Consider the following 26,558-nt stretch of genomic DNA (forward strand, 5'->3'; position numbering starts at 1 on the left):
CCAGTGTAGCAGAAATGATGACGGATGATGATGGGAGCAGCAGCCTTTCTTCTCTGGGTGAGTAGCTTAATGTTGTTCGTGTGTAATTTATGTTGAGTAGGCTAACCACGTTATTAAATTAATGCACGTAAGGTGAACTAGCAAACACCATCGTAGTTACATGCGGCTGTCTTCTTGCTTGATAGAGTAATACCATATATGCCCTACAGCTGCAGAAAAGGCTAACATTGTTATCTTTTTAGAAAAAAAAACAGCTAAACATGAGAGGTTATAAGGACAAAGTTTGTGTTTTCCATTGTTTAAGCACCTGTTCCAACCAAAGGAGGTATGTTGTATCAACAGAAAAGGCTAACTTGGTTATCATTTTGCAGAAAAAAAGAGACTGCTAAAAATAAAAACATAAGAGGTTTTTGGACAAAGTTTGTGTTCTCCATTCTTTAAGCACCGGTTCGAGCACCGTTTAAGCACCGGCACTGTTTCAAAAGTACCGGTTTGGCACCGGTATCGGATAAAACCTAAACGATACCCATCCCTAGTCACAACCGGAAAATATTTTGTTGCACTTTAGTCTTGAGTCTGTATTATTGTTATCTTCATAGTCTATGAAAATGCTGTTTCTTATTTCAATCATTTCTTGGTAAAAAATAAAATTTACTGTTATACACCTCTGTGGATTTAGTGTTGGCCTCTTCAACGTACTCTCTCTTCCTTTTCTTTCATTCATTAACATCCACGTATCTATAGTGCTATGGCTCTAGACATTATGTTTCCAGTAGTAGAACAGACATGAAGGCAATATTTAGTTAGACTCAAAGAATAATTTATTTGATTCTGGTGATTAAAAGTGAAGGTCACTTTGACCTCATATCTTTTATTCCTTTGAATGTACTGAGTAAGTAACACTATGAAATCTTTATTACTTTGCTCACAAATGCTCACTTTGATAAAGTTAAATGAATGAATTATAACACAATTTCCCACAAATGACTAATAGGATGAAAAGATAAGGTGAAGGCATAATTATCCTAAAAGGTAAAGGTTGAAACTTAAAGTGACAGTATAGTTTTGTTTGTTTTGTTTTTGTTTTCTGTAGCCATTATTCAATGCCACAACTTGGAAAAAGCAAGACAGATAGTAACCATATTTCATATTTGGCCAGAACCTGGAAATTAATCTCCTGCACTCATCATAAATTCATTTTTATTGCACCATATACACTATATGAATGTGGACAGACTGCAAAACAGGCTGATGAATTAGTGTATTACCTGCAAATGATCATCCTTGCAGAAATTAGGAAAACTGCTTTTTTGACACAATGCTTTTGCATAATAAATAACTGAGTTTAACTGGTTTTGCATTAATACTAAAAACACATTAAAATGTTATGTTTTTTTTGTTATTATTTATTTTATTTTCAGTTGTTACAGATGGGACAGACATGACTAGGGGATAGGAAAGGGAGAAAGAAAGATGAAGGAAAAAAAACAGAGGGGAAGAGGGACAGTGAGAAAGGGCACTTAAAAAGAGAAAGAGAGAATGAAGAAAAAAAAACACAAAAAACTCCTGGATCACCTGTTGAGAGAAAAAGAAAACAAGCAAAAAAAAAGAGAGCAACATAATAAACACAACACCATCACATTAATCTAGCTAAGTGTAAACAGTAGTAAATACTAAATATTGAATGTTGTGGTGCAGCACGCAGGACCGACAGCGCACAATGTGCTTTCAGGTAGAAGCCAAGAAAGGTGTATTTTATGTCTATGGACAGTGAACACCCGTGTGCACACCTGTGTGGATCAGCACGCTTGTATTCAAAAGGTTTCCCCATGTAACGGTTTGCTAGAGGGTGTAGAGAGCCATAGCCCCGTCCCCCAGGGCATGAAGCAGGCATGGAGGAGATCCAGGCCCCAGACATCCAGAGGTCCCAGAGTGCGAGAGCCCAAGGAGGACCACCGGAGGGGCATCCGTGCCACCCTCCCGGAAAGAGCTGAGGAGAGCCCCAGACGAGGGTTCACCCAGCAGCCACGGAGCAGAAGCCAGAAGGGGCTGCACTGGCGTGTCCGCCAGCTCTGCCGGTAGCCAGCTGTGCCAGAGTGAACCGAGCCGCAGGCCCAGAGGCCCAGACCCGAGGAACAGGCGCCAGGCCCCGCCAAGTATCCACCGGGAGTGAGCTGGTACATACCTGTACCAGCCCCGGACACCAAGAACCACCAACGCACCGACCCCTGAGGGCATCAGCCACCGGCAGGGAGTGTGGTGAGGGGAGATAGGCCTTGGAGGGCCTGGGAGTTCCCAGAGAGGTGGATTCTAAGACCCGACCTGACATATAGACACAGACAAACAGGCACACACAGACACAAACATGCATTCCCACCCTCATGCACACATATACAAATACTCAGCACTCACCCAACGTAAAGATAGACACAAATGGACATTGTACACACAATCACACTCCCCAACCATACTCTGTACCCCAGGTCCAGGTACCCTCGCCCCCAGAGGGGGAAACGGCACCTACACCCAGGAGATGTTACCATTTCCCCCAGGGTGGAGGCAAGCAGACCACCCCAGCTCTGCAGCAGCAGGGGGGCCCAGCATCCCAGATCCCAATCGGACGGCCAACACCTCTTCCCAGGCCCCCCACCCCGATGGCCAGCAGAGAACGGGGGGGGGGGGTGTGAAGACCCCATACCTCCCTCCTCCCGCTCATGTGTAGTGTTGTTGCGTGTTGTTCTAAAGTGCATTTAAAACACGGGAGGGCATGGTGCTGCTGCCAGAGAGCAGCAGGTGTTAGCACGGCCCCTCCCGAGAACCCTCAATGTCTACATGGATTTAAAATTGAGAGGTGGGCACTGCCACCAGAGGTGGGGTTGAATACACAGACCGTCCTCTGGACGCCATTAACGTGCCCACCCTCAAGGCCCTATATGTATGTGTTATGAGAGTGTGAGTGATGTGGATGTCTAAGTTGTGGAATAAAATTGAGGCACATGTGGCCAGAAGGGGACAGAGGTGGGGGGAATGCCTCCCCTGCACCCTGGTGACACACCTGCACCCCAAGGCCCTACTTGTGTGGGTGGGTGTGGTGGAGCGGGAAGAGGGAGGCAGTCGGGGATGGGGAGGAGAAGAAGGGAGGGGCAAGAAGCCCCTCCCTGGGGCCAGCTCCCCCACTGACCCCAGTAGGCACCCCCATCCTCCGACACCCACCAAGGCAAGGGGGCCCAGGCCCATCCAGACCGGGACCTACGGCAGCAGCACTGCCCCCTGCGCCAGGGCTGAGCCCCCGTGCACCCACCCGCCCACAACCTCGGCGACACACCAACGAGGACCAAAGCCCCCAAGGCCCAACCAGAGCCCCAGCACGATGGCGAAGCACCCCCGAACCCCAAGCCCCCACGCCTGCCCCGGATCCACTCAGGGGCAGCCAGGCTACCAGGCCAGTAATCTACGTCCACCAGCACAGACCCTCCCCTAGCCCTTCTGCACGTAGCCACGAGGAAAACACCCTCTAAGAGCAACTAGAGCCACTAACCAGGTTATGACCACAACCCCCGGGTTAGCGTCCTCCAGGGATAACGTACCTAGGGATTCTCCAGACGCCCTAAGCCCGTCCCAACCTCCACATCAACCACAATAGCGAAGGCGGGACCAAACCACGACCCCCCACCCCCGCTAGGTGATGGAGCCGATAAAAGGAGCCCAGAGGCTAGAGATGGCACAATACCACTTTTTTATGTCCGATACCGATACCATATCATAAATTTGGATATCTGCCGATACCGATACGAATCCGATATAGTGTGTTTTTTAATCAATAAAAATGTTTTTTTAATATCTTGCTGCTTTTTGTATAAGTTCATACTCAAGTTACAAAAAAACAAACACTAAAGCTATTTTATTATACCTGTATGCAAAAAAATATACTGCACCCAAAATATTTCATAGTTCAGCAATACTGATCAATCTAATAAACTTAAACCTACTCCATCCTCCCTATTCTGGTATTTTAAAGAGTAAGCAACCTAACTAATAGGGTTCTAAAACTCCAGCAAAAAAAAAAAAAAAGAGACCCACCCTCCACCTCATGATGCTTAATCGACGTAATCAACTTTAATTTGATGCAGTGGGGGAAGAAAATGCACAGAACTCAATTATTTTTCAAGAATAATTAAATAGATTCAGCATCTTTCTTCAACAGAATTGCAGACTGCACAGATGGAAAAAGTACTATAGCTTACTAGGGTATATTAGACTTAATAGTTACTATATACAGTAATGGACTTCTATACATTTTTCATCAGATTAAAACTTTGGGTGTAAGATTCGGATAATTATTTATTAAAAGCTACACATTTTAAATGAGAATAAGAAAGAAAAGTATGTCTTTGTGCCCCCCTTTTCCCTGTTAATGCCCTATCGGCCCCCTTGGCTAAACTTTGCTAGATCTGCCCCTGCACAGTTACCAGCCGTCAGCTACGTAGAAAAAGATCCTGGTGTAAAAAGTAATATTAACAACTGCTTATCAAGCTTAAACGTGCTGCTGTTGTTCAGCCACTGGTTTCCTCTTTCTGGCGCGAAGTGAAGTTTATCGCCCGTGGCTGCTGGGCGATAAACAAACAAGAGAGACGGACTCGTGACAGAAAAGCTGATCAGCTGATCATTGATCAGTTTCACGATTGAAGTAGCAGCAAGAGAGGGAGGGAGAGAGAAGAGGCAGTCGCTCCATATATCGGTTGTTAAGGTTAACGCGGGAATGCTTTACTTACACACTTGCTTTACTTCTCTCGGGGATAACTTTGTTGGAGATGAAATGCCGGGTTGGTAGCAAAGCTCCAAATGCTTAACCAGACCACCGACAGGTCTGGCACGCCACAGCCGCTCTATCACGTGACGCATACTGCTCCGACGTGCTAAGGTTATGAGGTGAGTTACGGTGTGTTGCAAGTTTTGTGAGATGCTTTTTTGATGTTTAATGGATCGGATTACACTTTTATTTCTCTCCGATATCCGATCCAGTAATTTAGGTCAGTATCGGACCGATACCGATACGTAATATCGGATCGGTCCATCTCTAATCGAGGCTAATGTGATCTATTAGATGGTTTCTATATTGGCTAGAATTAAGATTATTTTTATTTTTCCAGTTCATGAGGAGCGTTTTCTTGGCAATGCAAAGGGCAGTAAAAACCATGTGGACTGTATTAGTTTCTGTAGTGACATCATCCAATTTGCCCAACAAGCACACTAAAGGGGAGGTTGGAATTTTACATTTCAGACACTTTGATAAGTCTTCACATATCCCGCGCCAAAACTTCTGAACTGGTAGACAGAACCAAAGAGCGTGGATGTAATTGTCTGGTGTATTGCCTTGACAGTGTGAGCAGTTGTTTGAAGATGTAAAGCCCATCTGGAACATCCGATGACCTGTATAGTGCACTCTATGTAGTATTTTGTATTGTATTAATTGCAGACTGGGATTTCTAATCAATTTAAAGGTTTTTAAGCATACCTGAGACCAGAAGTTTTGGTCTAAGCTGACTGATAAATCTGCTTCCCACTTTGCTATAGGAAGGGATATTGATTCATCTATTTTAGAAAGTGTTCTGTATATTTTAGACAATAATTTGGGGGATATAAGAGTAAGAAAATGTACCACACTTGGTGGTGTTTGTAATTCAACTTGGCAGAGGTTAAATTTCTTTTTTTTACTATGGATTTAATTTGTTGATATTCTAAAAATCTTTTCTTGTTGATCCCATATTGTATAACTAGTCTGTCAAATGGAATAAAGTCTGTTCCTTCTAATATATGTTCCAAGTATTTAATTCCTTTACAACTCCAATCTGGAAAATTAATCATATTATTGTTTTGTAATATGTCAGGGTTATTCCAGATAGGTGTACGTTTGCATGGGATTAATGAAGACTCCGTTATTTTTAGAAACTCCCACCATGCTGTCAGAGAAGAGCTGATGTTGATGCTTTTAAAGCATTCATGTCTTTTGATGTTTGAGCTGATAAATGGTAGGTCTGAAATCTCTAGATTATTGCATAGTGCCTGTTCATCTAGCCAGGGCTCATCTAAGAAGGTATGTTTTAACCATCCTGAGATGAACTGAAGCCTGTTGGCTAAGAAGTACTGTTGAAAGTTAGGCAGATCTAGTCCTCCTTTATCCTTGGTTCTTTGTAGCGTTTTTAAGCTGATACGCGGGGGTTTATCTTTCCAAAGGAATTTAGAAATATACGAATCCAGAGATCTGAACCAATCTTGTGATGGTTTGTTCGGGATCATTGAAAATAAATAATTTCTTTTTGGCAAGATCATCATTTTTATAGTGGCAACCCTTCCCATGAGTGATATGGGTAGAGATTTCCATCTAGTCAGATCGCCTTCTACCTTCTTTAGAAGTGGGATGTGGTTTCATTTAGTTAAGTCTGAAAGCTTAGGAGAGACATTAACACCTGAATATTTAATATTTCCAGATTGTAGTGGGGCAGAAGAAGAATTTCATTTTTAGACAGGTTTATTTGTGGTGAATATAAAGTTTCATAGAAATCCCTAAAAATGTTGTTTATTCTTTCAGGGTCATATATTGTGTTCCCAGATAAACCTTTAACAGCACATATAGTTGTTTTTTCTTTATTTATTTTTAACTGGTTTGCTAGAAATCGACTGGATTTGTTACTGTGTTCAAAATTATGCAAGCGAAGTCTTTGTACTAGGAATTGTGTTTTTTTATTAATAATTTCATTTAATTCTAGTTTTGTTTTGCGTATTTTGTTCATTATTTCTTGATCTTGGTCGGACACGTTGGCTTCTTCTAAGGATTTGATGGTTTTTTCTAGTTCCTGAATAATTTTGTTTTCTTTTTATGTCATGAGAAAAAAATTATTTTACCTCTCATCACAGCTTTCTCAGCTTCCCATAGAGTAGATGCTGATGTTCTGGGAGTGTCATTATAGTCTAAATATGAAGTCCACTCTTTTTTAAAATATTTAATAAAGTCTTCATCTTTGAACAGTGATGTATTGAATCTCCAGTTTTTACTTGGTGTAGCGTTCTTCTTATGTATTAGTGTTAAAGATACAGGAGCATGATCACTGACAGCTATAGGGTGAATCTCAGTGTCTGAAATGTCACTCAGCAGTGAGCTGCTGACTAGGAAATAATCCAGACGAGAGTAAGAGTGATGGACATGTGAGAGGAAAGAATATTCCTTACTGTTGGGGTGAAGGGAGCGCCATGCCTTTGGCATGCCTGCATTTCATTTCTGTATTTTATGTATATAAGTTTAGATTAGTTATTTATAGTTGGTTTACACAGCGTTGTGTAAGTATGTGTAATGTGTATATATAGACACGTGTGTGTGTGTGTGTGATTTACATTGCTGTGCTTGAGAGCCACCATCTACCGGAACCAAATTCCTTGTTTGTGTCTGCACATATACTTGGCCAATAAACACGATTCTGATTCTGATTCTGATGCATCGCAAAGGCCATAGTCGCTCATATACTGTTTGATTATATTTGTGGACTGCCAATTGCGCTGAGTTCCTGTTGTGTTGAGCCGATCCATTTCTTCATTTAGTCCCAGGTTGAGGTCGCCCCCAAGAATAAGTGTGCCATCTAAGTGTTCAGAGAGTGCACTAAAAAATCCATGGAAGAATGAGGGTTCATCAACATTTGGACCATATATACTTACAATACATAGCTTTTTGTTAAGTATTGATAATTTAATAATTAGGAATCTACCCTCTGGATCTATAACTGTATCGAGTACTGTAAAATTAACATTTTTATGTATTAAAATTGCTATTCCCCTTTGTCTAGAATTATAACAGGCTGCAAACATTCGGAAACTCAGGTGTTTTAAGTTCGTTTAAACCTGTGACAGGCCTGTGAGTCTCTTGTAATAAAACAACGTCTGCCTGTAGTTTTTTAAGCTGGTTAAATATCTTTAACCTCTTTCCTCTGGTGCCAGCTCCATTTACATTCCATGTGACAAACCTTAGTGTGCCCATAATTGTGTGTGTATGACTAATGATGTACGCTGGGTGTTTCGTTTAGATGGGTGAAGAGAATGTGGAAACATCACTTGTTTGTAAATAGAAAGAGAGAGAAAAAAAAATGTGGTGAGAGGCTCCATAAGTCTGACTACGTGTGTGTATATTAACTAATATGAGCAAGCGTCGCTTGCGTGTGTGTCCTGTAAGTCTGTATGTGCTGTGGGGCTGATGTAAATGTGCTGCCGTTGAGCGCATGTGTTTGTGTGATTGTGGTGTGTGAATATGCAGAAATAGAGGGTGTTGTTTGTAGGTGAGTGGGGAAGTAGGTGATCACCGCAGTGAAAGAAAAGAGAAAGAAAGAAACCACGAGAACAGTGAGCAACAACAACAAAAAAAGAAAAAAACGGAAACATTCCAATTAAAGCAATGACGGGGGGGTGACGGTGTTATCTGCTATGACATCATACTGATATTACTAGGTTAAACACATGTTAGAGGAGAGAGTGTGAGTGGATAGGAAAAGAGTGTAGCAGGTTCTTATCTGGAGTGCAGTCAACCACGGAGTGGTGCCGGGATCGCGGTAGAGCTGTCCGTCCACGTAGAGCCAGTCCACGGTGATGACAGCGCGGGAGCCTCTCTGGATGAAGCTACGTCGAACTGGGAACAAGACCTTGTGTCATTCCAGGATCTCTTTGGGAAACTGGTCGTTCACGCTGAAGTTCGTTCCTTTCAGCTCCCTGCCGCGACTCTTCACCTGTTCCTTCTGTTTGAATTGGCCAAATTTGGCCACAATTGGATGTGGTCTCCCGGTTGGTGACCTCACGGCCCCCAAACGATGCACTCTTTTGAAGGTGATATTCTTCATGGTGTCCTCCGGCAGCTTCAGGTGGGTTTTAATGAAGCTTTTCACCGTTGCTTCCGCGTCCTCTCCGGCAGATTCTGGAATACCAGAGAACACAAGGTTATCTCGCATGCTACGGGCTTGTAGATCGATAACGGTCTCTTTTATTTTTTTATTTTCTATGTTTAGCTGGGTCACATTATTGGTGAGAGATTTGACCGACTCCTGTAGCGTGGCATTTTCAGCGGCAAATGTTTCCACCTGCTGCTGGCTGAACTCCAGGGATTCTCTCAGAGATTTAAATTCCCGGTGTAAAATCTCCACCAGGGACAGCCTCGCATTGAAACTGGACAATCGCTTGTCGATTGACTCCAGGATGTCTGCAACGTCTTTGCCGGCAGGCGATGTTGTGCCGGGGGAGTCTGCCGGGCGACATCTTTTCGATGACGGCGTCTCAATTTTTGCCGGGGAAGATGCACTCTGGGCCTTCTTCATTACTAGATCTTGGAAGCACCGGTCGATGTAATCTTGGAGAGCGTCTAAACTCTCCCCGTTGTCCTACAGGGTGTTAGAGATGATAAGACAGATGTTGTTAGTTATATGACACTTGATTAGTATATTTGGTAATACTGAAACTTTGTTAAACTCTATGCTACCATTCGCTTTTTTTCCCCGCCAAATCTCCGGCGTCTGACGTCACCTACAACATGGGTCGCTTACCTTTTCCCATCACTTCCGTCACTTACCTCCCCTACTTACCTCACACGCACACGTCAGTCCCTCACACGCACACGGCCGTCTTTCTCATTCTTCATCCTTAAATGTCAGTCACGCTCTCATCTTTAGAATACTCTGTCTGCCGTGTCCCTTCTTTAGCTCTTTTTTTTATTGCAGGAGCTCTTTTAAGACCTCCTTTTATGTCACTCTCTCAGTCTCTCCCTGTTCCTCTGAGATGTTAACCCTGAGGGCCTCAAGGATTGAAATACGATGGCCACATAGCAGTGTGGAACATATACATTCATTATACACACTTTAATACACACACTCACGTCTGTATGGGCACTCAATTCTCCAAGCACATACGTACACACACATACTACAAAAAAGTACAAGGACATATGCATAAAAGGGAATAATACGCTGTCTGAAAACATGGAAACAAACACAGATGCGCCCACACAAGAGCAGTGGACAGCCTAAGAGCAATTTGAGTACACATGCTGTGTAACATTTGCAACCAGAATGCACTCAGTAGAGCATAAGCCATCATCAGGGAACAACTGTTACAGCATTTACAGTGTGCTTCTAGCTAATTAACTGCATCTACAGCTGAATCTAATGTGACTGCGGAGAGCAGGCATGCAATAAGCTCTTTTTTTGTTTGTGAGAGTGACCTCCCAAAAACAATGAGATCACAAGGTGTGAAAACCAGTGCCTCTTGGATGGTTAAGTATTTATTGGATTTAAGATGATTGGTTGTTTCAGCCCTGCAACACAACAGCAATGGAGAATACTGTGCATTAAAACTGCTTTTTTTATTGCTTTAGTTCTTCTAAACATATTGGATCAGTTTTAACCTTGGGATATTTAAAGAACATAATGTAGATATTCAGTGTGTGGTTGGAGAACTCAGGTCAATAAAAGAGACAGATACGTGTTTCCCGTTTCAAAACTGCAGTCAGCTTTGGTAAGTTTGGTAAATTTAAAATACTAATCATAAATTATTACTTTTTACTTGGTTTGTTTTTTTGGTTGGTTGGTTCTGAGCTCATACAAGAGACATCATTTTCAAGATGTTTGTGGTGCTTTTGAACTGAAGTGCTTTTTCTTAGTATTTCTTTTAATGAGTGTTCAATGATTTATGTATTTTTTACCTGCTCCCTATATAACCCCCATTCCCCTCATTTTCATGGTGTCTCTTGTATGCCTCAGTGTCAATGTCTGTTTTTCACTCTTTTTTCTGCTTCACACTAATTGCATTTGTCTATGTCAGCTCCCCTCTGGCCACTTAGCTAGCTTTTATTCCTCTTACTCCAAGGAAGTTGACAGAAAACTAAAGTACTGTATGTACGAAATGCCATCGCATTTCATTTTTGCCCATGCAATCTTCTCATGCTCCAACTAGTCATTTTCTCACTCCCTCTTTGCTCCTGCTGTCAAACTTGGTGACAGCTTGAGCCAGTTTGGGACTATCTTTCCTATTGTCTCTTGTTGCTCACTGCTACTATTCTCTTTGACCAGCCATCATGCAATCTAGTGTTATCTCTTTTTCCTGCCATCCTGCAGTGCACTTGCACCATCCCCCAATTTTGCCATGGACTTGAATATACAGTATAAAACTAGTGTGGACTGGTCCAGTAATTATAGACTATCACTATACATTCATAATAGAAGTTTGTCCCTCTACCATATTCTTGGTTTTATTGTGGGCTTGTCTGTACATACAGTACTGTGCAAAGGTTTTAGGCAGTTGAGAAAAAACAAAGAATGTTTTTTTGGTGTCAGATCGATGCCAAAATTTACAATGTTGCACAACACTAAAGTTCAATTTTCCTCCAACAAATATCAAATTTCAATTAGAGTACAGTACAAAGGTCTTGAGCTATTTTTCCTCGAAGACTGTCTTGTAATTTAATAAAGCGACATTGATTAATAGTTCTCCAGGTTTTCTGAAGATCTTTCAAAGGTATACTTTCGGCATTACAAATTATTTACTCATCTTCAGTCCAGTCCTTGTACCTGACTATTTTCAGAAGAATATCTTTGTTTGTTAAGCTACTTAACACTAACCTATGAACCTATGACCATTCAACTGGTAAAAAGTCACATAATTCAAGAGAAGAATCTGTGCTGTTTCTACAAATTTTAAACCACTTAGCAAAGAATCAACTCATGAGCAGAATCGGTAGCAACAGGTTTTATGGAGTGAATTTCAATTTAAACTGGTAGAGAGAGAGAGAGAGAGAGAGAGAGAGACATACAACAGTGAATGTCTATAGCTATCTGTAAAACATGGTCAAGACTCAATCATAGTTTGGGGCTGCATTCAACCAGTGGTGTTGGGAATTTTGATACAATTGATGTAATTATGTACACAGAAAGGTATCATCAGATTTTGATCCACCATGCATTACCACGTGGAATGCTGGCAATGATCCCAAACACACTCCCAATGCAATAAAACCATACCTGGATAGAAAACACACAGTGGAGGACATAGATCAGCTCCCCAGAGCCAGGACTGCAGTGTGGGATCATCTTGACAGAGAACAGAACAAAAGGCAGCCAGCTCCAAAGAAGAGTCTTAGATGTCCTACTCAAAGAAATTTTAGGAAAGCCTGCCTAAGAGAGTTCAGGCTGTGTTGAAAAATAAAGGTGGTCATACCAAATAATGATTTTCAATGTTGCTAGAACTGTATAAACTCTCGTTTGCCTTATAAACTGTATTTCCATGTATGTATTTTAATTTATGGTGTTGGTTATAGTTCTCACATCATAATATATCAGTAACAGTCGCAGACCACAATTCTTTTAATATGATTCCAGTTCAATCCTTTTAGCAAGATTCAAGCCACAAAATAGATCCACTTAATGTTTATTGTAGTAACATCTTTAAATTGTCTCAACAAACTCTGACAATGTGTGCAGGTACCCTGGCGAAACACAGATTTTAACTTTAGCTGTGACAGACATGTGAGTGAAGTTGGCCCCCCCACCTTCTTCAAATCCAACAAAAGTGGTATCAAACGTTTGTGCTACATTTGTGCTGGTTTGTGCTGCAAAATTTTTCGTTTGTATCATTTTAAAGATATTAATAAAAATTTCTAGAGGTCATCAGAGGTCAACCAGCCCCCCCCCCCCCCCCACATTGATTAAATCAAACAAAATGGGTGTCAATCAACTGTGCTACGTTTGTGCTGGTTTGTGCTGCTAAAATTGTCGTTTGTGCTGCTTCTGTTTTAAAGATATTAATGAAAATGTAAAGGTCAAAAGGTCAACCAGCCCCCCCACATTACCCAAATCAAACAAAATTGATGTCAAATGTTTGTGCTATGTTTGTGCTGGTTTGTGCTGCAAAAATTTTCGTTTGTGCTGCTATCAATTTAAAGATATTAATAAAAATTTCTAGAGGTCATCAAAGGTCAACCAGCCCCCCCATATTAATGGAATCAAACAAAATTGGTGCCAATCAGTTGTGCTATGTTTGTGCTGGTTTGTGGTGCTAAAATTGTTGTTTGTGCTGCTTCTGTTTTAAAGATATTAATCAAAAGGTAAAGGTCAAAAGGTCAGCCAGCCCCCCCACATTACCCAAATCAAAGAAAATTGATGTTAAACGTTTGTGCTGGTTTGTGCTGCAAAAATTTTTGTTTGTGCCGCTATCATTTTAAAGATATTAACAAAAATTTCTAGAGGTCAACCAGCCCCCCCACATTAATGGAATCAAACAAAATTGATGTCAAACGTTTGTGCTGGTTTGTGCTGCAAAAAATTTTGTTTGTGCTGCTAACATTTTAAAAATTTTAATAAAATAACATCTTGATGCGTGCTTAATCATCCAGGTAAGTAAATCCCAAAAGGTTGATTCTGTTCATCTGGACATTTTCAGTTGGAGAAACGTTTCGTCACTCATCCAAGTGACTTCTTCAGTCTCAGCTGACTGCAGGTTTCCCCAACCTTATAAACACATGTGAGTGAAATTGGCCCCCCTACCTTCTTCAAATCGAACAAAATTGATGTCAAACATTTGTCCTGCAAATTATTTTGTTTGTGCAGGTTATGTTTCCCTAATTTTATAAACAGTACATGTACAGTGAGAGAGAGATGTTACATCTGTCTTCACTTGCATCCCAGTCATAGAACCGTTGGAGGTAGATCATAAGAGATTACAGGATCACCCCAACCTCAGCAACAGGACCACTCTCAGAACTGATCAGTTGTGTTTGCTTTTGGAACTGTGTCTTAATTCCACCTATTTTGCATAAGGGTCAGTACAGGCAGAAACCTAGGTGTGCCATGGGTTCCCACAGGCCCCTGGTCAAAGTCACCAAACCAGTTCGTAAGCAGGTACAGGTGTGGCCAGAAGGGTCCTCAGAGGCACTGCAAGACTGCTTTTCCACCACAGGCTGCCACACACGACAACACCACAGACTTTCAGGAATATACAGTAACTGTTACTGCCTACATCCCAAAATGCATCGATGATGTCACAGAGACCAGGTGTCACGGGTTGCTTAGAGGATCCACTCGCAGGACTCATGAGTAGCGTTTAAACAGAGACGGTTTATTTACAGATCTTCACCAAGTGTATGTACAGACAGTGCGGGGTTAGTGCTATATACAGGACGTGAGGGGCAGGGGAAATCACACACGCGCTCAGTTCAACCTCTCTCTTCTCCGCTAGCGACCAGTCACTCCTTCCACACTCCACACGGGGAAACACGGGGAATCTAGGAACAAAGAAACACTCGTTAAGTCTCTGAGACGGAGGCACAGGAAACTTGAGCTAGACGTGTACTGACTAGAGCCTTCACAACAATCCAGCGTTGAACAGCTGATCTCCTCCTTCTAATATACCAGCTGGTCTGATGAGGCCCAGGTGTTCCCAATCCAGGAAGGCGTGGACCGAGGGCGTGAAGCCACCATGAGTTCCGCCCCTGCAAAACAGGGCAGAGAAGGAGAGAGGGGGAGAGAGAGGGAAAAAGAGAAGAGAAGGAGGGCTAGGAGTGGAGAGATTCTGATCGATCAGCACCTTGCCGATCCTGCAGGTCGTGACACCAGGCCTATCACTGTCCGGGCCAATCAGAAACCATGGCTCACAGGTCAGGTTTAAATGCTCCTAAGGTTGAAAAATGCAAGCCTTCAGAGCCGGGAATTAGGTGAGCCAAAGAACAGCAAGGGCAAACCTGTCACGTGGCATCAGCTACAGCAAAGCTTCAGTGACAGCAGAGATACTTGGAGGCAGTGGCAAGGAATACAAACCATCACAGACTACAAGCCCACTCTGCAGACCGTGGTCACACAATCCCCAGACAGTGTGTGGAGATCCCTTGCCAAAATCAGTACCGCCGTTCCCACATGCCTCAAAGCCTCCACCATCATTACTGTACCCAAGAAGTCATCTACCTCCTGCTTTAAGGACTACCGTCCTGTCAAACTCACCTCCAACATTATGAAGTGCTTTGAACGGTTAGTCATGCATCAAATCAAATTATCGCTTTCGTCAAAACGCTCAAGTGATCATGGAATTTCAACTGCCCCTTACTCAGCCCTCACACATCTCAACACTAGAGACTCATATGTCAGAGTGCTGTTCATAGACTTCAGTTCAGCATCACCATTCCCTAGCAACTCATTCACAAACTGGATCTGCTGGGGATCAGCACCTTGCTGTATAACTGGCTGCTAGATTTCTTGACAGGAAGACAGCAGATAGTACGGGTCGACAGCAACAACTCCAGCCCAAGAACACTGTGTGTGTGTTGAGCCCCCTTCTCTTTACTCTGCTGACCCACGACGAGATCTACTACAGGGGTGAAGTTAACCATCTGGCAGAGTGGTACAGCAACAACAACCTGTCCCTGAATGTGGAGAAGACCAACAGCGACTCTACTTCCTCTGCAAACTGAGAAGCACAAGAGATTCAACCCCTATTATGAGCACCTTCTACAGAGGCACAGTTGAGAGTATCCTCACCAGATGCATCACTATGTGGTATGACTCCTGCACTGGGTTCTGCAGGAAAAAATGACAACGGGTAGTGAGAGCAGCTGCACCTGCCTCATCTGGAAGGTCCTCTCCATTACAGGTGACTCCACTCATCCCTTCAGCAGTGTCTTCAGTTTGCTGCCATCAGGAAGGATACTGAAGAGCCTCCGGGCCAGAACACAAAGACTGAGAGACAGCTTCGTCCATCGGGCTGTCAGGATGCTGACCATCTCTGAATCGAGAAGGGGGGCCCAAGGATAAATCTGTCGCCATCCTACAATGCTGTGATTGTAGCCATTCCCCACTTTCTGTGAATGGTACTCATGGCCATTAATCAGTAGGCTTTGATTAGTTGTCATTGATCAATGGTCATAAGAATTTGCATACTAACAATCATGGAACTAACCCCCCAGCACTTTGTTCATTCAGTGGTGCTAGTTTCCTTCACAATGCAAATGTACTGTTTATAAGGTTGTGGAAACCTGCAGTCAGCTGAGACTGAAGAAGTCACTTGGATGAGTGACGAAACGTTTCTCCAACTGAAAATGTCCAGATGAACAGAATCAACCTTTTGGGATTTACTTACCTGGATGATTAAGCACGTATCTTATTTTATTAAAATTTTTAAAATGTTAGCAGCACAAACAAAAAGTTTTGCAGCACAAACCAGCACAAACGTTTGACATCAATTTTGTTTGATTCCATTAATGTGGGGGGGCTGGTTGACCTCTGTTGACCTCTAGAAATTTTTGTTAATATCTTTAAAATGATAGCGGCACAAACAAAAACTTTTGCAGGACAAACGTAGCACAAACGTTTAACATCAATTTTCTTTGATTTGGGTAATGTGGGGGGGCTGGTTGACCTTTTGACCTTTACCTTTTGATTAATATCTTTAAAACAGAAGCAGCACAAACGACAATTTTAGCAGCACAAACCAGCACAAACATAGCACAACCGATTGGCACCAATTTTGTTTGATTCCATTAATATGGGAGGGCTGGTTGACCTTTGATGACCTCTAGAAATTTTTATTAATATCTTTAAATGATAGCAGCACAAACGAAAATTTTTGCATCACAAACCAGCACAAACGTAGCACAAACGTTTGATACCACTTTTGTTTGATTTAATTAATGTGGGGGGGCTGGTTGACCTCTGATGACCTCTAGAAATTTTTATTAATATCTCTAAAATGATAGTAGCACAAACGAAGATTTTTGCAGCACAAACCAGTACAAACGTTTGATACCACTTTTGTTGGATTTGAAGAAGGTGGGGGGTCCAACTTCACTCACATGTGACAGACATTATGACCAAATCTATAAAAATAGTTGCACAAACAAAATGAAAATGACCAAAGGCCTTAAAATACAGCGATAACAAAAAGAAACATATTTCTAACTCTTAATAGTCCACAACCAAGTAGTGTTCCTATTGTTGCCACAATATGTAACAAAAACATTTCCAAATATCTGACAGATCAAATGGTGTGTTTCACAACAAGAACCATTAGCTGTTTTCCTCTAGACAGCAAAAGCAAGAAACCCTGACAGTCTTCAATTTGAAAAACACTGAACATAACAGTGTTCCGGTGGGTTGTTAAAAGTTTTTAAATCTCTTAAGGTCACAGGCCAGAAGATAACTTTTCTGAATTCTTCTCTCTGTACTAGGGTAGCAATAAACCAGAAGAAGAAGGAAACATTTCCAGAACTGTGATTGAGAAATTACATGTCGTTTAGAACACATACATAAGGCTACAGCTACATGTTAATGTTATCACAGACACAGTGACATATGGAGATGGTTTTGTTAAGCGTGGCATAGGGCTTGTTTTGCTTGTCTTGTTCATTCTGTCATTCTCCTTGTTTCCATTTGTGATCTTAGCTGTGTGAATGCAATATCCATGAACATTATTTTATCCTTTATGGTTGTTTAAAAAATATATCAGATCAAAGAAGGTGGTATCTGTGTCTCTCACCTTATTTGCCTCATACATCTTTTTGTCACTTTGTCCATCTCATATTCTTCTTTCCTTCATCACCACAGAGACCACAAAGCAAATGTGCATTTCAGCCATTTTCTTCTTCTCCTCTCTCTCTTTTTATTTCTACTCTGTTCTGCTATTTCCTCCACTCGGAGCTGAGGAACCACAATGCTCGTTATTAACTTTCTCATACCATTTATCTCTCTCTCACCACAGCCATTACCTCCCCCTGTTTTCTGTCATCTTCTCCCGGCTCCCCGTCTCTCCTCTCTTTTCTTCTCACACACCATTTGTCTGTTACTGTCTCATCAGTATTCTCCCTCTCTTGCAGACAGCAGGTTAAGTTCGGCATCCCCAACCCGCCTGCGTAACTCACTATCCCTATACATAATTATACCACCTGATCACAGGTACAGAACTGTTCTTGTTACACCTGCTAGTGTGGTCATTACCAGTTGCCACAGCTTGGCAGGCTTGTCAGTATGTCTACGTATGTGTCTTTCCTATTATGGCAAAATGTGGTTTTAAAGGACACTGTACAGTAAAGGAAACAGTGATAAAGGAGGTTTTAAGTACTTTTTCTGATCCATGGCTAACTACTAAGCAAAGGGTTCCCAAAGTAGGGGTGTCAAGAAGGCCATTGAAGGCTGTCAAAGATAGTCGTGATCCAAAGGCTCGGTTTATTTATCCATTTAGAAACTTGATGTGATAAAAGCTCATGTAACGGATGCCCTCATAAGAAATGACTTGCTTTGAAGCTGGAGGCTGGTCGATAGGAGATATTTCAGGCTCTGGTTGCCTAGGCAACCCTCTAATGTCTTTACCACCCTATCATTTGTCAATCAAGGAAGGTAGTCCCTTCATTCACTTGCCTTGAAGCTATGAAAAGTAACTTATTTCACCTGTAGTCACTTAAAGTTGTTAATTTTCACTGATATCCCAGCATCTCACAGAAGATAGAAACTGTTACCCAACAAACATACCCAAAAGTGGTTGCTGTACATCACCAAAGACTGAACTATAGATGGCAGAGTACAAATGGGCCGGGACAATCCAGGATTGGTATTCTGGAACCTCTAGTTAATGATCCATCCATCCATCCATCCATCCATCCTTCCTTCCTTCCTTCCTCTCCTGCTTATCTAGTATCCTGCTTATTCAGTTCAGTTCATATCACAGTGGCAAATCACAACAACAGTTGCCTCAAGGCGCTTTATATAGTCAGGTAAAGACCCCACAATTATACAAAGAGAACAGAGAAAACCACAAAAATAAAATGCCCTGCTTTGAGCAAGCAACAGTGGGAAGGAAAAACTCCCTTTTAACAGGAAGAAACCTCTGGCAGAGGCTACCATATTGCTCACTCATATTAATATTGAATGAGCTAATTTTTCATGTGCTGCTGCCTGGCGTTGCTTCCCATGACTCCATGGAGATACTTCTCAGTAATAGGAAAATAATGATATCCCACTGCCATACACCTTCAACACCTGTGGTGATTTTGTGATAATATTAAGTTGTTCAAAATGAACAAATATCTTAAATAAAGGATAAACGTGCTCACCTACTACAGTGACCTTACATTTATTAAGTGGCAGTGATGCCTTCCCAGGTGAGGCATTACTTCTGTCCAGGCTGTCAGTTTTCAACATTTGGGTAGCCAGTGATGGATCATTTTTCTCTTTGCGTTATAAAACATGATATTTGTATGTTTGTAGTTATGTAGTGTGACAAAACATGTTGTAATACAGCAGTAAAAAAATAAAATAAAATAAAACATGGAATTAGAAGATGATTGAGATGATTGCAGTTTCAGCAAAATGTTTTTTTTCTGGGGTTTTTGGCTCAGTGAGCAGCACAGTAGGAGCAAAGTGCCTCAGAGTAGCATTTTTTTAAAATCAGAGTGTTATGTTCTCTCTTTCGCCAAGATAACAAGCAAGCTGAATGTAGATACAAAGTGAAGTGAATTCTCAGCTTGTGCTGATTGCTGTTTGTTTTAAACCACAAACAGCTCATGGACCAACTCAGCTGCTGTGACAACAAGCAGCAACTGTGTTACTGAGAAACTGGCTTTAAAACATTGCAAAAATCCAGTTCCCTTGTCTCCCCCTGCCTTAAAGTAGCGCCATACAAATTGAAACAACACATTCATCAGCTTGATTCAGTTCCTTGTTTTGGGCTTTCATCCACATGTGTCAAAATAAAACCTGCAGGGTCAAATCCATCTTCTTGTAAATTTGAATCTGGCTCCTTGATAAATTCGGGGCTGACTAGTTGTAGCCACAATTAATTTTTTTAAGGTTGTTTGATGTTTGAATCCACGCACCGCCAGAGATGTAGAGTCATAGACAGGAGACAGAGGGCTTCATAAGGTACCTGAAGTGAAAAGAGGAAAGGTTCATTATTTATGACAGAGAGGCTGTGTGGTAAAGGCAAACCACATGATTAAAGATTTTTTTTTTTTAACTTTTAATTTGGATGCCTCTGGTAGTGAAGACACTTCTAGGAATATTTTAAAGAACAAAATTAGATATAGTTTATTTTTCTATTACTTCATGATATATTTGGTTCTGTTCACTATGCTTCCATTAGCTGGCTTGAGACAAAAGTTGTTTTAAGCTAGTTGTATGGTAGCTTATGTGAAAACATAATTGGAACGCAGTATTTTTCTTCACCTGATGTAATAAAGGCTAAAAAATTTACTGATGACTTATGTTGACCAAACTATGTGTTAAATGGCTGTATGAAGCTAACATTTTTAAAAATTTAAGCATGTTAGTAAACTATATATGTATGCTCCTTGTTGTGAGTCTTATTTTCTTGTATGGTGCTATTTTAACCAGTTCCAGCCTTTAAACATATAGTAGCTTGCAATGAATATGTGAATGACTAACACCTTTTACAATCTTGAAATTAGGGTCTATTTCCAATTAAGAATGTAAATGTATGTATTTTAGTTAATTTCTTATTAGAATTAGAAACCATGTCATCATTTTTCATTATTTTTATGAGTGTCTGTGCATTGTACTTTGCAACATGTGCTCTCTTTTAGTCTCTCAGACACACAAATATGATCATAGTCACTATGAACAAGTCAGTCTGCGGTCACAGGACAACATTACATTCACCGTTCCATCAGTTCGTCTAGAAAGAAGGCATTCTCCTGCCCCGTCTTCATGAAATACATTACAGAAGGACTTGCACCTCTCTCGATTGATTTCACTTGCAGATCTTAAAAGATGTACAAATAACCTTGTGAAATCATCACCAGGAACCCATTCCTGTTTTTGATATGACTGTGTAAACATTAGACAATTTTAGCTATTTTATTGTTTCTTTTATTGTTGTCATTTTAATACATTTGTCTGAAACAGGTCTCTCTTGTACATGAGGTATTGAGTCACAATGGGACTACCTGTATAAATAAAGGTTAAATAAAAAATAAAAATGAAAACACATTTTCTGTCTGGAACGTCTGAAAATGATAATAAGATGATGCATCTTCAGTCTAGCCGATGAATACTTGAGCAGGTGAAGCTGTCAGGGATGGAATGGCCAACTTTTTATTGTTACTTAAAAAAAACAAAGCCTACATTATGGACAACCTCAACAATTTTCCTGTACGTGCTCATTCCTGTGCTTGCTCTCTCCCATGCCCATTATGTTTTTCCTGGATTTCCTTTTTTCCAGATCACCTGCTTTTGTGGCTCACCAAATCTAAGGTACTGCAAGACCAAATTACTTATACAAACACACACACACACACACACACACACTGTCAAGCAGCTCTGTGATATATTATAAAAGGAACCCATCCCTTTCCTGATTAAAGGTGAGTGTGCAGCTATGTATGTATATGTCCTCCCCCTATCCGGGAGGTCAGACTGTTTCCTTGATGACAAATGATGCTCTGTCAGCCATTTGCAAAGACAACTGTGGCAAAAAGGACCCGAGGTCAGTACAGAGAGTCTTAAAAATAAAATAAAACATCATTTGGACATAGTGATTATTAAATATTATCATGAAATCTTCTTCATCTAAATGTCACATTAATTGGTTAACACTAGCAAGCTGAATCTAAACTACAGGATCTGAACACTAACTCTGCTTCACTTGTATCTTAAAATGTAACTTCTTCTAGTTTACAGTTTAATTGTATAAGCCTGCCTGCGTGAGGATGTGTCATGCTGATGGTTTGGTTTGGTTGTTTCCTGTCACTCAGGCATGTAGTTAAAAAAAAAATGTTAAATGAGGGCTGAAACCCATTAAGTTTGACTACAAGTGAATGAATAATTGATGTAACCCATGACTGAAAGGTGGTTAAAAAATACAGAGAAAAAAACAGACAACCTGAGAGAAGGCATCTCAGAGATCAGCTCTCCTCTTGTCGAAAAAACAAGGATCTAAAGGAGGTGATGAATAGAGAGTGAAGGAGTGAAGGAATTTAAAGAAGAGAAGAAAAGGTGATCATGTTTGTATGTAGTCTCCAAAGGTGATAAAAAAGCCACTGCCTGACAGCAAACTCTCCTTAAATTGTAATGGAACTGCACCGATCCCCCAGCAACACTGGATAACAGTTTTAGTAGCTGAGAAAAAGGATGTGTTTCATTTGTGTCTTCTCATACCTCAGCACGTTTGTCCTGTCTCCTGAGCATTAACGCTTCAGCCGTTCTTTTTCCACAGTTTTGTTCGTGTGTGTGTGTTTCCTGCTATTGTATTTTGTTTCAACGTCCACCCAGCAGTGTGGGTGTGTTCCACGATAGGTCATGACTTTTTGTCATAATAGGTATTCCTGATTTTAAATGCCCAGGTGATCTTGCCTATAAATCATGATGTCATTAATTTCTCCAAAGTTGTGTGCGAGTATATCGTGTAGGTATTAAATCTCTATTTTAGTTACAGTATTCAGTGTAGTTCTTGATTTCTTTCATCGCTCATTACAAAAACAGGAGCAAAGTGCATGTGATAAAAACAAAACAGATTGTGGTTCCTGTTATCACGTGTTCAGGAATGAGTCTGCTATTCAAGAAAGTTGGAAAGTTGGAAAGACTCCCATGAACTTTTTGTAAAATCGTTGCTGGACCTTTGAAATATTGACATTCATGCAGGCAAATAATCCACACTTACATCCGGAGAAAGAGGCCAGAAAGAGGGATTCCTAATGCACAAAACTTGTTACTATTTGGATACAAGTGTATGCGAGCCCTTATTCCATCTACTAATGCATCTAATATGTCATAATGAATCTCTTAAAAGATGGATAGAGGGAGTGATATGTAAGGATGAGACACTTGAGAATTAACTGCATGTGGCAGACGGGAAAAATGTCCAAGGTGACGGGAGAAATGCTGTTCAGGCTAAAACACTTCAGAAACACTCCTCTTATCCTGCGAGGCTAAATATAGGCTCATTAAAAATCTAAAGAGCCCATGAAGGGGGGGAGGGTTGGGGTAGATGGAAAAAGAGGTTGTCAGAAACACAGAGAGAGTGAGATTAGAGGGAGAGATGGACAGGTAAAAGAGATTTAAGGGGAGACAGTGATGATGAGAGATACAAAGTAATGTTAGGTACAATGAAAAATTGAGGCATAGAGAGTGAGCAGTGGGGTATTTCTGTTTTGTACCACACAGGAGAGAGGAGCATGTCACTTACATCACATAACAGCAACCAGCTTGCCCACTTCGCCTCTTTATTCTCTGGTCTCATCCAGTATTCAATAGCCTTTCCCTTTTTTGGCCAGCAGAAATAGATAAATGCCTCTTTGTCATGTTTCACTTCTATTTCTTCCGTAATTGAAAAGTGAGTTGGAGAAGTACTAGGTGGGGGTTTCAAAAGAGAGGAATAATGTAGATGAGGCACTGATGAAAGCTGTAATCAAAAGATGAATATTTTTAGAAACATCAATTTAAAACCTTATGTTTAAAACAAAGTTGAAAGTTCCCAAAGCACAGGATAGAAAAGATGCAGCGTGCAGTCTTCAGAGACATAAGTGTTTCTCATGATTCCAATAAAAATATTTGAAACGCAAGTAAATGGTCCAAACAGTTTGGTACAATGCACAGTTCTCTGATTCCTGTGGTTTTCAGACATTTTGTGCTCAAGTCACACCAGAGGGCAAGTCAAAATTTCAAAGCAAACCTGCAATCATATCTGTGGAAAATAGCCTCTTTGCCATCTGACATGTTATCAGCTTTACTCTCTTTGGACTGAACATGAGGGCACTTTTAATCATCTTGATGTAGTAAGACAACTCCGTTATTTATTTAGTTATTCTCACTTTACAAATAACAAATTAGCGATTTTTCAAAACTTTTAGTAGAACCAACACAATTAGTCAATAAAGCATTGCAAATGAAAATTGTCAGTCATGCATTAGACTAGCAACCTGTCCAAGGCGTGCACTGCCTCTTGCCCTATGTCAGGTTTAGCCTATTAGCCAGTCCCTGCAAGCCTAAACTGGATAAGCCAGTAAAATGGATGGGATGGATGGAAAACTGCATCTCTTTCCTTATTTAAGAAGCTCGGATGTGTTAGATCTATTGGGGATGAAACAAGAAATCTAAGCCTACTGCAACCATAAACTTTGATTAGGAGGAAATCAGACATGTGATATAAACTTTTCTTCCATTTTGCTTTCTGCACATGGCTGGATGCCTAATTTGTTCAAACTAATTGAAGTTATTTTTAATCACAGCATCTTTTGGGGGGGGGGGGGGGGGGGGGTCACTATAATTCTCTAATACTAAGGACTGGATAAACTTCTGGGTCATTTAAGGTTAAGAAAAGGGTGTTTCATTTTAATCCAGAGACTTAAAGCCACTCCTCTTTGATTTTGAACCTGAATTTCAAGATTTTTGGATAAGAGGGTATTCAACACAATACAACAGCAGATGAAAACGGAAATGAAATGAAACTCATGCTGGGTCATTTTTAATGTGATCAGATAACTAACAGAAATCTAGAGGACACAGAGTGTGTGAAGGTTTGGATTCTGTAATGAGGGCTGAGAGGTACCCAGGTGCAAGGCCATAGATTCCTTTATGGAATAAATGCAAGTACATCACCACAAACCAGAGGATAACACCAATTCAGCTATGAAGAGGGAAAAGAGAAAGAGACAGAAACAGAGAGAAAGGTCTTGAGAGGAATGAGAGCAGAAGAAGAGCGAGACAGCCTTTGAGGAGAGAGCAGCTGTTCAGTGGAACAGCCTAAGGGCAAATTTCAGAATGCATGACAAGGGGAACCTCGAAGGCCCGGGTACATACGCTGACACACAAACACATCCAAGATGGGATATGATTCATGCCGTGATGTATACTCGCATATGCATGGACAGATGTGTATCGTCTCTTTTTGCATAGCCATACAAAAAAAGTTGTATATTGCTTCACAAACATATACCTAAATACACATGCAAGATTTTCTCTGATAAACATGTCAGTGTACCAATAAACACCATTTTCATCCATGGGAGGCTAATTTGAACTTTTAGTCAAAGGAATTTCAATGAACAAAGAGGTTTGTTTGGAACACTGGTTACACTGGTTACATAAGATTAGCCAAAATTACTCCATTTAACTCCAGTCCATAAGGTGACAGTAAAGCAAGACGACTACCCGATCCATCAGAAATGTTTAGTACTACAGGTAGGGATGGGTATCGTTTAGGTTTTATCCGATACCGGTGCCAAACCGGTACTTTTGAAACGGTGCCGGTGCTTAAACGGTACTCAAACCGGTGCTTAAAGAATGGAGAACACCAACTTTGTCCAAAAACCTCTCATGTTCAGCTGTTTTTTTGTAAAAAGATAACAATGTTAGCCTTTTCTGCAGCTATGGGGCATATATGGTATCACTCTTGGCTGGAAGCAGTGCTTAAACAATGGAAAAAACACAAACTTTATCCAAAAACCTCTCATGTTTAACTGTTTTCCACTTTTTCTTTGGTCATTTTAGCCTTTTTGGCCAGGGTGAAGGGAGTATCTGCCATCAAACAAGAAGACAGCCGCATGTAACTACGACGGTGTTTGCTAGTTCACCTTACATGCATTAATGTAATAACGTGGTTAGCCTACTCAACGTAAATTACACACGAACAACATTACGCTACTAACGCAGAGAAGAACGGCTGCTGCTGCCATCATCATCCGTCATCATTTCTGCTACACTGGCAGGGCTAGGGGCCAGGACTCTATTCTTCGGGTTTTTGGGGGATGTTGCTCCGGGTCCGATAACTGGCAACCCACCTGCAGTAGATGTGCACGGAGTGAGGTCTCGCAGCAAGCTATCAAATACGGCGCATTTCTCGGCTTTTAAAAAAAACGCTATGCGTCGCCAGGTGTTTCATCGGATTTGAGGTGTTACCTCCTTTGACAGTATCACAGTATCAGCTTAAAGCACTTGTTGCAGGCTGCTGAGTTTGCATATTTTGCTGTGAAGTACAGCCATACATTTGACCTGTCCTCCTTGGGCATTTTTAATCTGTAGCTCTGCTCTAAAAGAACGTACGTACCTGGACCCGCCTACTATCCTCGGAAACGTAAAATGATTGGCTAGAATCTAAAGTGTATCACAGCTCAGGAAAAAAAAGCACAGAAATAAAGCACCGAAATGTGCGCTGCTTTTCGGTCTGGTTACTACCGTTTATGTCAGAACCGGTGCCATCATGGCACCGGATACCGGTACCCATCCCTAACTACAGGTCACAGGCTTGCTTTGGAAAATTTCAACAGGACTTTTGGGGGCATAAAATTAGGTGTAATTTAGACCCATATTCCTGCAGAATACTTGTAGAGTACATGTAGAGTAAATATGACTGCACATTAGACCCTGAAAAGTATAGTGTTAACTGAAAGATTAATATTAGCGTCAACCATATTATGAGTGTTGATGTTGCATAGTATTCTCCACTCTGCAACTTTCCTGTTGACAACAGGGAAATAACTGGGAAGAATAAATCTCAGGGAATCTTTATGGTTTGTGTGTCTGCAAAAAAAAAAAAAAAAAAAAGACCAC

This window comes from Perissodus microlepis, chromosome 14 (genome assembly GCF_051167445.1).
Source record: "Perissodus microlepis isolate ML-2025 ecotype Zambia chromosome 14, ASM5116744v1, whole genome shotgun sequence".
NCBI lineage: Eukaryota > Metazoa > Chordata > Actinopteri > Cichliformes > Cichlidae > Perissodus > Perissodus microlepis.